This window comes from Esox lucius, chromosome 15, assembly GCF_011004845.1.
Source record: "Esox lucius isolate fEsoLuc1 chromosome 15, fEsoLuc1.pri, whole genome shotgun sequence".
Taxonomy (NCBI): domain Eukaryota; kingdom Metazoa; phylum Chordata; class Actinopteri; order Esociformes; family Esocidae; genus Esox; species Esox lucius.
The window spans coordinates 2,607,586-2,620,320 of NC_047583.1; positions in this window are offsets into that span (position 1 = coordinate 2,607,586).

A 12,735-nucleotide genomic window follows, 5' to 3' on the forward strand; every position below is an offset into this window, starting at 1 on the left:
TAATGTATCAGCAGATCCCCTGAGTGCCAGATTCCTTTCTGTCAAGGACTGAATAATACTGATCAAGCGCGTGAGAACTTATCTCCAGCGATTAATTTCTGCTTCCCCATTTGAAAGACGAAGTGCAAAATACTTCCATTTCACCATGTTGATGCAACGATCAAGGCTATTTTCATGCGGGTTTAATAGTGCACCTATATTAACCCAATCCCTTTGTCCCACTATGACAAGTTTTGTGGACTTCTTGGAGAATAATTTGCAGCAGAAGCAGTAGACTGCATCATTTACTTTTGAATAAATGAGCCAGGTCCACTAGATTTTTTACCCATTAATCAATTGTCTGTAGGTGTAGTGGTAGCGGAAGCTTCGACCATCAGTTTTTTTAGGAAATGTGAAATTTTCCTTTATTGGCAGCGGACCTCTGCTTACCAGATCAGTCCTGTCTGAGTCGGAGAAGATAGATGACCACTCAGCTGGGTCAACTGGAGGAGCTGCTGATCCATCGTCTAGGCTGGAGGTCGCTAAGGGAGTAGATATGACATTGATCCCAATGACCACAGAAGTAGAAGGACCAATAAGGAAATAAGGTTTAGAATTAGAAATATTAATCTCAGGATATTCTACCGTGAACTGAGCAAATACAAAGGCTGCTGTGCTAATAAAGTACCTGTCACATCAGCTGAGGTTAAAACAGACACAGAAGGATCAGTAGGATCACTGGATGCAGACGCTCCCCGTCTATAATAAGAGCTCCCCGCCTGTACTCCATCTCTGGCATGATCCACCCTAACTATGTCAAAGGCAATGCAACTGTCTGTCAAAACAAAAGTTGTTTGAGCTCACAAAATGCACGTTTATCCATATAAACATATTGATCTGGGATTGTTGAAAACTCACCTTCTGTATCATCATCAGATGTAGCACTAGGGGCAGTGCCACTGGTGGTATGGGAGGTGCCCCACCTCCAAAATATTTCAGCTGTGCTCCTAGCAAAGTTTAATAGGAGCACATAGTTGATGGAACAAAATGGTATTTTAAAAAATACATAAAAAATTATACACAGCAACAAGCGGAACACCTAAAACCACAACTCCAAGGCCGGGTTGCACCAACATTGTTTAATTTTCAAACTGGATTAAATCCAGGTTCATGCACTAATCTTGCTGCACCAAACTTTAAACCTAGTACGTTCCTGCTTCTGCGATCCGCTCCAGGGTTTTCAAATCCGCCTGTCACTATCTTGGCATTTTGGCTTCTAACCAGCGCTTGACAAATAAACCGTCACCAGCCACTGAGGCTAGAGGTTTTCCAAAGTTACTAGTCCCTCAACATTTTCACAAGCCACCATTTTGTTGTTGTGGAATTTTGTTTTATTTGATAAAATGTGACTATGGTGTGCTACATCTTAGCCTGTCATGTTAACTGGTTCAGTCACTGTTGGTACCCCACTCTACCACCTCTCTGTGAAATACTTTATATAATGTGGCTACACAGCTTGAAAACTTTTATAGTGTTAAATCTTCTCTGTTGTCCATGTTCACTTGTTCACTTGTGCAGCTAATGCACGCTACAATGTCTTCCCTAATATCAACAAATTATTCACGCAATATATATATTCTTAGCATAACCTAGAACTATTAACATGTTATTTAAAAAGAAATATGAAACCACCAAACAGCCTAATAATTAATCAGTCAATATTATTGTTGTCTATTTTTGTTATGCTATGTTCTTTTTAATGTAGACTTGCATAAAAATCGAAACAGCTGTATTTGTTTCAGCATTGTCAAGTAATTTTCCCCCAATCTTTACCTTGACGCCACATCGTTAATCTCCCTCGACTTCATTCAGCTGTACTAGGCTCTGCTGCTGTCACTGATCCAGCGTCTTCACGTTCATATATTTATTATGTTAGTAACTTAAATAATACATAAAATCACTAAAGAAACACGCAAATTCATTACATTTGACAGTGGACATGAGTTCTGATGGTATCTGCTTTATTGGGTTTGTAAGCTTGTCGGCCATGACAAATAGAGTGTGGGTATTGTTGATATTCTTGTTAATCATTCCCGATAAATGTTGCTGTCTGGCCCTGCATAACACATTGTTGAAGCTACCAAGTCTTTGTTTATAATGTCATAGTGAATTTGTTGAGTGAGATCAAAAGCTTCCAGTAGTGCAAAAAGTTATTTGGCATTATTATCTGTACTATTATCTATGTGGATGTGTTTCAGCAAAATCATCAATAAGATTTGCAGAATAGGTTTACTTTATAGATTGCATGCTCACGATTCCTTCTATTTCTAATCAACACAGGAATAGAGATACTGGGTCCTATCTTGTACTTATGGCAAGGTGTTTTAACATTTATTCGGCAGACTGGACATTCCTCATGGATATCTGCAACATAAATTTGCCTAGTCAAAATTCCAATTCCAGATATCTATAACGTCATTCTGACTAGTCAAAACGACAGTTGGAGGTATCTGTAATTCAGTTTTGACTAGTCATTTTTAAAAGACTATTGCCCTTCATGTCTATTAGGTTTCTCATTACAGATATCTTTAAATCAGTTGCAGATATCCGCAATTTCTATTGTTGATATCTTCAACTGAATTATGACTAGTTGTAATTACAGTTCCAGATATCAATAATTTAATACTGACTAGTCACGATTCCAGTTCAAGATATATTAAATCCCCCTCAATTTATGATATCAAGATCGTTCTTTTGCAATATCTTAAATAATGTTTTAAGTTATAGTTATAAATCAGTTATAGAGATCTTGAACTGGAATTACAGCCAGTCATAATGTAATTGTAGATATCTATTATCAAGTTATAGATATCTTCTAATTAATTTTTATTGGAGATATCTCAAATTGGAGATATCTTTAACTTCCATTCTGCCTAGTCAAAATGTAGTTACAGATATCTTGAATTGGGGTTTTAGTTTGGCAAAATTACGTTGTGGACAGAGGCGGCACTACCATTAGGCAAAGTAGGCAGCCGCCTAGGGCCCCAGAACGCTTGGGGCCCCGGAGAAAATTCTAAATAAAACGTACAAAAATATTAAATATAGTACAGTATGTTATTTTTCATATTTATGTTTCTCCCAAACATGTAAACAAATTATATCCCACCTTCCATTACATTATTCATGTGCGAGACGAATCTGAACCCCCCAATCTTACTCAAATGGTTTGTCCCATATACTTTCTCAGCCCAGCAGCACGAACTACGTTAGGTAGCTTAATCAGTTAGCCTACAGTAAGAGAGACAGATAGGAAGATTGGGAAATTATGAAACGATTACATGTTAGCGGGGCAGCAAAAAGACGGAAGAAGGATGAAAACAAAACGTTTATTGCCACCCTCCCAAATGTGACCAACAATGTTAGCATTAGTAGTATTAGTTTAGCGGCTGCGGCTAGTACTAAACCCTTTGAAGTGTACGATCACACCGGTGTGATTAGAACGTATTGTTTAGAACGCACCATTAGCACACCTAGGTAAAAGTAATGCAACAATGGCTGGTCAGACCGCGCTGTTATTTACTCACATTTAGCTCAAACAGCGTTTATACATTTCTTTTCTGATTGTAATTGTTTCAAGACCACACTATGATATTAACCAGGTAGCAAGCATTAAAAAAGGGTTACTTATGTACCAACAGGCAGTCAACACTAGCAGTTATATTTTCTACAATAAACATAATACGCAAAAATGAATGATATTAGCGACTACTATAGAGCATCTAACCATTTACTAAAAGAGCTGACAACCGGTCAAAATCATTGTGTAAAAACTTTCTAGAAGTTAGGTTACCCTTTGAGGGTGCTGTTATGCTTTTTATCTACCAAAGATAAAGAAAGGTGAGCAACTCTAAGACCTGACGGTCATTTACATTTGCCAGTCTTTCGGACAGATTTGCCATCCTGGGAAAACTATGATATTCATTTTCGCTGCACTGCATTACAGGTCACACTTTGTTAGCTAGCGGTTAGCTGAAGTTTGTTAGCTAGCTACAATTACACATAAACCAGCTTTTGCAGCTCTTTGAATTCGAGTCAAAGAGAGAAGCTTGCAATGCAATGTACAGTATGTAGTGTTCCTTACATGGCAAAGTGACTGTTCATGTCAACCGTCTGAACGCCACTCAATGCATGTTGCTAATCCAGTCAATTTGTTTCGGTAGGGTTCATGCACAATAGCTCAATTGGCAGAACTAGTAGCGAACCGATGGCGCAAACTGAAACTATTACAGTACTACTTTTGTTGAGAAAAAAGCTCAACATAATCTTCAAAAATCTACTTTTTCACGGATCGCATTTGTCCATTATTAAATGCAAGAATTGGAATTCATAATTTTTTGAGAGCTTCTGAATAATTACGTAAATAAATGTACACACCACCTATTGCCTGATAGATTGCGTATGTTTTATTGATACAACAATTGAAGCGTTTCAGTATCTTTCTCCCCGCGATATTTAGAAAATGGACAGCATTTTTAAGATTGGTTCATAATTATTCAATATACATTTTTAACAGTTACTACTGGTAGAGGTTTGTTAATATAATTGAAATAAAAAATGTGATGCATAACTAGTAAGCAGCATGGTGATTTTGAGAAGCTGCAGATTAAATGTATTGTGACGTTTAATCAAATTCTGGAACTCTGAGTGAGTGCTGAACTCACGCGCAAACAAACTCACGCTGGGGGGCCGTTAAGGCATATTTGAAACCATAGACTGTAAAAATAATGGACGACGCCCTTTCGCTCTTTTCCATTGGTGAAAAATGAAGCCACCAGTGTCCTGATACGGCGCTGACATCTTGGACTTGCGTCTGCGTAGATAGCGATCTTGGGACCAGTTCTGCGCAGTAGTTATGCGCAGTAGCGAGAAGGAAGTAAAGCCGTAAAGCCGCGAAATCAACAGCCCCACCCCTGTGCCCCGCCCTCACTCACCCTCGCAGAATGCGCATACCGTAATTAATCGCAAGTCAAAGTACAGTACAACCTTTGCTTGTTAAACCTAGATGATATGTTATAGCCTAACTTACATCATGTTTAACCTTAATTTAGAATAGGCCTAATACAAAAATAATTGGTAACTTCTAGCTAACGATCACCTGCTAGCTATTAACATGGCTATTAACGAGGCTTGTTGTCTTTTAGCTAACGTTAGCTAGCCCATTACATTTATTTACTAATTAAATAGCTTATAAATTTAACTTACCGAAAAAAATTGAAAGATCGATTGGAAATGCCAGATCAGTTAGCACAATGTACTGCAGAACAACCCATTATGTCCGTGTGAAATTATATCAATTATAGAAATTTAGAGATTAAATGTAAAGTTCCAATCTCCTCAGTCCTCCGAAGATTCAGTGGCTCCTCGGCTCAGATAGCTGTCAATCACAGCTGTGAATCACAACGTCACACCACCGTTTTTAGAGCATTAAATAACTAACTAAAAACAAACTTATTTTAAAAACAAACTCTTGAATTTACATTAGCGTGATACAAACTACAGTAAATGACAGAAACCAGCTTCGGAAAAAATATATTTGAAGGGTAATTTAATTGTTTAGTTGGTCTCGCGTCCCATTGAATAACATGGGGAGGGCGGGGTTTATGACCTATACTGGGACCACTCACCAGGGGGCGATCGAGACGTTTTGGCTTCACTTTTCAGGGCTTGTGCGGAACGCTTGTTTGAAACTCACGCGTGAGTTTTATTTTTAGTTTTATTTGATTGGGACAGTGCATGTTAATGAACAAGACATGGAGTACATGCATGTAAAAATGCCGGATTATAGCCAAGGGCTAATTTCCATCCGTAGTCCCACGGGCTAAAATCACACAGCTCACAAAAACATTGCAAAATAAAATTTACATCTTACATCTACCCTAACCCTAACCCTAACCCTAAATTTGCTAAATCCTATATACAATATTCACACAAAACTACATTCAACCTCACAAACACTAATCCATATACACATTACAAAATAAAATAATTTAAAAAAGGATAAAACATACATACCAATGTGTGCAACTTTGATTTTCCCATAGCCATTTATTCAACTGGACTTTAAACAAGCTATATGTGGTACATTCTCTTAGTGTTAGAGGAAGACTATTCCACAGGTTCCCACCCCGGACAGACAGGACCGTCTGACCGAAGGTGGTGCGCCTGTGAGGTATTATCAAGTCTCCTCTGGTAGAGGCTCGCGTGATCCTCAAAGAATTTTCTTTAGATTTAATAAAGTCCTTCAGAGGTGGTGGAGCGAGGGAGTGAAGGACCTTGTATATCAGACAGGCCATTTTTAAATGAATCATATTTTGAAAATCCAATAGTCTATGTTTTTTTAAAACTTGACAGTGGTGGTGGGATAGCGGTTTTTTATCTAATGTTTTTAATGCCTTTTTATATAGACTTTCTATGGTTTTAAGTGTTGTGGGGCAGGCAAGAGACCAGGTAGTCAAACAGTAATCAAAATGAGAAATAATCATTGAATAAAAATATGTTTTAGCAGCACCTATAGTTAAATTATTTCGAATGTGCCCAAAATTTTGAAGATTAAATTTGACAACCTTTGCTACTTTTTTTACATGACTTTTGAAGTAGAGTGTTGAATCAAGGACTACCCCAAGGTATTTAAATTCTGAGACCGGGTGAAGTTCCTCTCCATTCAAGAAGACATTTGATCTGCTTACTTCGACGTTTTGAGAAGTACATGCACACAGTTTTTCTGGTGTTCAACATGAGGCATGAATTTTTGTGCCAGTCCTGCACATAGGATAGGGCCGCTGTGAGATCAGCAGCTGCTTGTTGGATGGTTTTTGCTTGAGTGTAAATTACTGCGTCATCCGCATACATCTGCGAGAAGACATTTGGGCATGAATTTGGTAGGTTATTGATAAAAAGAGAGAACAGAACCGGACCAAGGACAGACCCCTGTGGGACACCAAGTCCAGAATCTAAACAGGGAGATTTGACACCATCTACTACCACGTACTGTTTCCTGTGGGACAGGTTGGATTTAAACCATAAAAGTGCTTGATCAGAGATGTTAAATTGAGTCAACCTGGATATTAAAATCTGATGGTTAACAGAGTCAAAGGCTTTCTTCAAATCTAAGAAGACAGCCCCGACACAAGGACTCTTGTCAAGCAAACCTTTTATGTTTTCTGTTAACACACACAGGGCACTATCGGTGGAGTGATGGGTCCGAAAACCAAACTGTAATGGATGTAGTGAAGGTTGGACATTTTCCAGATGAGCCGTCAACTGTCTGACTACCCACTTCTCTGCTATTTTTGGAAGTATGCTGATAGGTCGATAATTAGACATGTCTGTTGTAACACCTGATTTTATTATTGGTGTCACTGCAGCCACTTTCCAATCTACAGGGACTATAGAATGGTTAAAAGACATATTAAGAAGATGAGTTATTGGACGTATTAGATGATCCTTGTACTCTTTATAAAAATGTTTATTAAGGCCAAATGCATCAAGAGTTTTTGAATTTTTCATGCCAACAATAATATTTGTTACTTCATAGTCAGAGATTTCAATGATTTTGAATACAGGCTGATGTGGATCAGAGACATTGTCAGAACACAGAGATGGATCAAAATGCTGCGTAATCTTTTTCACAGAATTTATAAAGAAACTGTTAAAATTGGTGACTATGGAAAATGGATCTTTAATAATCGAGTCATTAATTTGAACCTCCATTTCTTTATTGTTTTAGATTTAGATTTCGACCAAGCAGTTTATTTAGGTTTTGCCATACTAATTTTCCATTGCCATTTGCATTCTCTATTATTTTTATAAAAAAAGTTTGCTTTGGCCTGTCTCAGACTCTGTGTTACCTTATTTCGCATATGGGTAAACCTTTGACGGTCTGTTGTTAGACCTGATTTTAACAATTGCTTTAATATCAGGTCTCTAGCTAACATTAGATTTTTACATTCTTTGTTCAGCCATGGCAAGTGGCAATGAGAATAGCTTAGCGGCTGCAGCTATACCTGAACATGATTCGACATTGACAGGTTATGAAGAAAGCACTATGGACCATCTCACACACAGACACCACCAGATACAAGACATTAAATAGGGAGACAGAAAAATAAACAACCAGAAAAAAGACATTGAAGAGGGAAAGAGAAAAACAAAACCAGGACATTAAAGGGGGAAAGAGAAAATGAACAGAATCAGGACATTACAGTTTTTTACAATCGCTATGACAGTTTTTTCAATACATTTAACAAGTTTCCTAAACTCTTAACACAGCTAGCACAACATCCATCTTTGTAGGCTATACAATTAACACATTTCTTGTTGCTTTGACACAAAATGCATACAGTTAACACAAATTTAAAATGCTTGAACTTCTTTTACACACAAGCTCAACCAAGACCAAGACAATGTAATTTTACAGTCAAATTTACAAATGCTTTCACACTGTATGTCAGAACAGATAACACCATGTTCTAAACCTAACCTTACAGGCTAAAGTCAAGGTAAACAGCTGTGTATATTGTGAATTGAAACACGAGTACCAGGACAAGGGAGAGGAGTGGGACAAGGACAAGGACAAGGGAGAGGAGTGGGACAAGGACAAGGGAGAGGAGTGGGACAAGGACAAGGGAGAGGACTGGGGCAAGGACAAGGGAGAGGAGTGGGGCAAGGACAAGGACAAGGGAGAGGAGTGGGGCAAGGACAAGGGAGAGGAGTGGGGCAAGGACAAGGGAGAGGAGTGAGGCAAGGACAAGGGAGAGGAGTGGGGCAAGGACAAGGGAGAGGAGTGGGGCAAGGTAGAGGATGAGAACATGTGGCCAAATGCAGAAGACCGGGCAGATTAGAAGATTACTTTGTTTTTGTTATTACAGTTTTTTTCAGTCGCTAACAAGCGTTTGTCCAAACAGTAGTCACATTTTCAAAACTCTAAACACAATTAGCACAGCATCGGTCTTTTGTGGCCATACCATTCACACATTTAATGTCGTTTTCACACAATATGCAGTCAGTGAACACATTTCCACAATGCTTACATTTTCTTGACAGACAAGCTATACCTCCCAACAAAATTATGGATTGTTTTTGTAGTATTTACAAATGTTAACACACAACATCCCACAATAGCAAAAACAATATTCCAAACCTTAAATACAGTATAAAAACCTCTGCTTCTGAAATGATATCAGTTCAAAAACAAAATATATCAAAATATATCTCAGCTGATAATAAACAAACAATTGAATAATTGACACAGCTGATTTATGTTTGGTGAATTGGGCCAACCACAGCTGATTCCAGTCTGGCTTAGAGTCAGTGGCAGGGGCTTATTTTTTCTATTACTATAAAAGGAGGACTTTAAGGAGTGATGTTTTTGAAAACAGTAACAGAAAAAGACAAACATTGTAATGTCTGGATGAGGAAGAGGAAGAGCAAGGGGCCCAGGGAGAAGACCAGGTCCAGTGAGAGATGCAGAAGGAGGTGCAGTGAGAGGTGGAGGTGCAGTAAGAGGTGCAGTGAGAGGAGCAGTAAGAGGTGCAGTGAGAGGAGCAGTAAGAGGTGCAGTGAGAGGTGGAGGTGCAGTGAGAGGAGCAGTAAGAGGTGCAGTGAGAGGAGCAGTAAGAGGTGCAGTGAGAGGAGCAGTGAGAGGAGCAGTGAGAGGTGCAGGTGCAGGCCCAAGGAGAGGGCAAGGTAGAGGTGTAAGAATGCGTGGTGGTGGCATTCCAAGGGCTGCAAGAACAGTAGTCAGTGATGAAATTCGTGCCACTATCATTGACCATGTAATCAACCACGGTCTCTCACTAAGAGAGGCTGGTGAAAGAGTCCAACCCAATTTGAGTCGGTCAACGGTTGCCTCCATTATTCATCTTCCAACAGGTAAGTATTGCATTTTACATGGTTTGTTTCTATTCTCATTTGACATGTCAATAAGGTCATACAGTAATGCATATGTTGATATTTTTATTTTTCTCTACAGAATGCAACGTCTTCCACCCTCTGGGGGAAGAGGAAAGCTCCTCAATAATGATCAAGAGCTTGCCATTGTAGAAATGGTTGTTGCAAATAATGCAATTAAACTGCATGAAATCAAAACTAGAATTGTGGAGGACCATGAGATATTTGCCAATATAGAAAGCATCAGCCTCACAACCATTACGCGGACATTGTCCAAACACTGAGTGCGGATGAAGCAGCTCAACACTGTTCCCTTTGAAAGGAACAGTGAGAGAGTCAAGGAGCTACGACGACAATATGTCCAGGTATAGTGTATATTCAATTCAATGTCCAGTTATATAACCTTTGCACTTTGCAAGTAGGTTACCTACACAGTAATAGGTTACAGTACAGTATGGTAGACACAGTAATGACATGACTTAAACTTTGTTTCAGAGAGTTATGGAATTGGAAGCCAACCAGGCCCCTCATGAATTCATTTACATCGATGAAGCAGGATTCAATCTGTCCAAAAGGCGTCGACGTGGACGAAATATAATTGGAAAAAGGGCCACAGTTGATGTGCCAGGACAGAGAGGGGCAAACATTACTATGTGTGCAGCAATGGCAAATACAGGATTACTCCTTCACAGATGCCAGGTTGGACCTTATAATACTGAGCGCCTCCTTGCATTTCTTAATGATCTCCACCAGCGCCTGGTACCAGAGCAGGGTCAGGAGGGTGAAAACATGAGGACCTTTGTAATTACCTGGGACAATGTTGCTTTCCATCATTCACAAGCAATAACAGCATGGTTTGAAGTCCACCCAGTACTGGTGAGTCTCTTCCTTCCACCCTATTCACCTTTCCTCAACCCCATAGAGGAGTTCTTTTCTGCATGGAGGTGGAAGGTTTATGACCATCAGCCACATGACCAGATGTCCCTACTTGAAGCCATGGATGCTGGATGCAGGGATATCACAGTTCAAGATTGCCAAGGGTGGATCCGACATACCAAGCGGTTTTATCCCAGGTGCATCGCCTTAGATGATATCAGATGTGATGTTGACGAAAACATGTGGCCTAACCCTGAAGATCGCAGGGATTAGATACATTAATTTTGTGCCATTTTTAGTTCCCCCCCTTTTTATTTGGGCTTTTTGCTGGGTTTTTTTGGTCAGAATGCTCTTGTGTTTCATGGATATTTTGTAAATAAACCTTGAAAATAAAATAAACCTTGTCTGTTCTACTGTACCTTCTTTGGTAAACAGTTACTGTAAGAAATAACTGATTTGCTTTTTACTGGAATGCGTTTGAATGTGAACATTACTGTACATGTGCACATACAGTTCCAAACCAATAAATTTAGTGTAAACGGTGGATTGCATGTTACCTGAAACATAAAAATCTATGCAGTTTTTATAATTTTAACAATAGCCAGAATTTTGAAACCTGGTGTACTTCGTTTGACTGCATGTACCTTGTGAAGTGAAAACAAATGTTACTCTTTGACAGAATTATTTCATTTTGAGTCAGATTTCCAGTGTTTTGGTAAAGTTAGTGTGTGTAGAGAAAAACATGTTCTGTTTTGAAATTAAGAGTTAGTATATATTTAACAAAATGTGTTTTTGAGAAGAAAATGAACAATTTGGCCAATTGTGTTTTGTAGGTGTGAGTCTGTGTTAAGAGTTTAGAAAAATTATCTAAAGTATGGGCAAGCGCTTGTTAGCGATTGAAAAAAACTGTATTATTCCAGTGCTTTTTCTGTTTGTATATCTTGCAGCAATGTCCTTTAACAAATAAAGTCTTTACTGCAGCAATTCTGTCTCTGTCTTTTTTTTTCCATAAACTGTACATTCTATAAAGCTACTCTAAGATGGTCATTCATTTTTTGTATTGAATTTCTGCAGCAAAAGAAACAAAATGCATGCATTTACTAAACCCAACAAAACAAAAATGTAGAGAGGCATCAAAAGAAACTGCAGTGCAAAACACAATCTATGATCAATACAATATACTGTCTATTGTATAAGGGCAGACCTGATACATGAAATAATGCAGTTTCTGTAATTTCAGCTGATGATAGTGTTTTTTTTGTCATTGTGTTATGATTGACTAAATGTTCCTGTTGGAAGAGAACATGTGTTAGTGTTTTGAATAATTATTTGATTTTGAAACATGTTTGCAGTGTTTTGTTAGACATAGTGTATTGCGTTAGTGTATTATTGTATTTTGTAAATTAGTTTTGGAGTTTAGTTTACAATGTGTGATTTTGAGCATGAAATTAACCGTTTTGCCAATTGTGTGTTTTAGGTGTGTTGGTGCGTTAAGAGTTTAGGAAACTTGTTAAATGTATTGAAAAAACTGTCATAGCGATTGTAAAAAACTGTAAAGGGGAAAGAGAAAGCAACAGAACCAGAACCAGGACATTAATGAGGGAGAGAGAGAGAGAGAAAGAAAGAAATAAGCGCAACCAGAACAAAGACATTAAAGAGGGAGAAAAATCTACAATTGAGCAAGGTAAATGAATGCATTGATCAACATTTTGAAACATTACACTTGAACAACATGACTAGGCGCTTCACTGTAGTTGAACAACATGACTTACTGTAGTTGTTGTTGATATGGCAGCATATATCCTTAATTAAATACTTTTTCAACTTGTTGATTTACTCTCATCAGAAAGGGGCAGCAATGCAAGTATCTTAGGAAGTGAAATTTCCAATCAACCATAAAGAAAGAAAGTGTGTTCAAATTGTTGTCGGTAT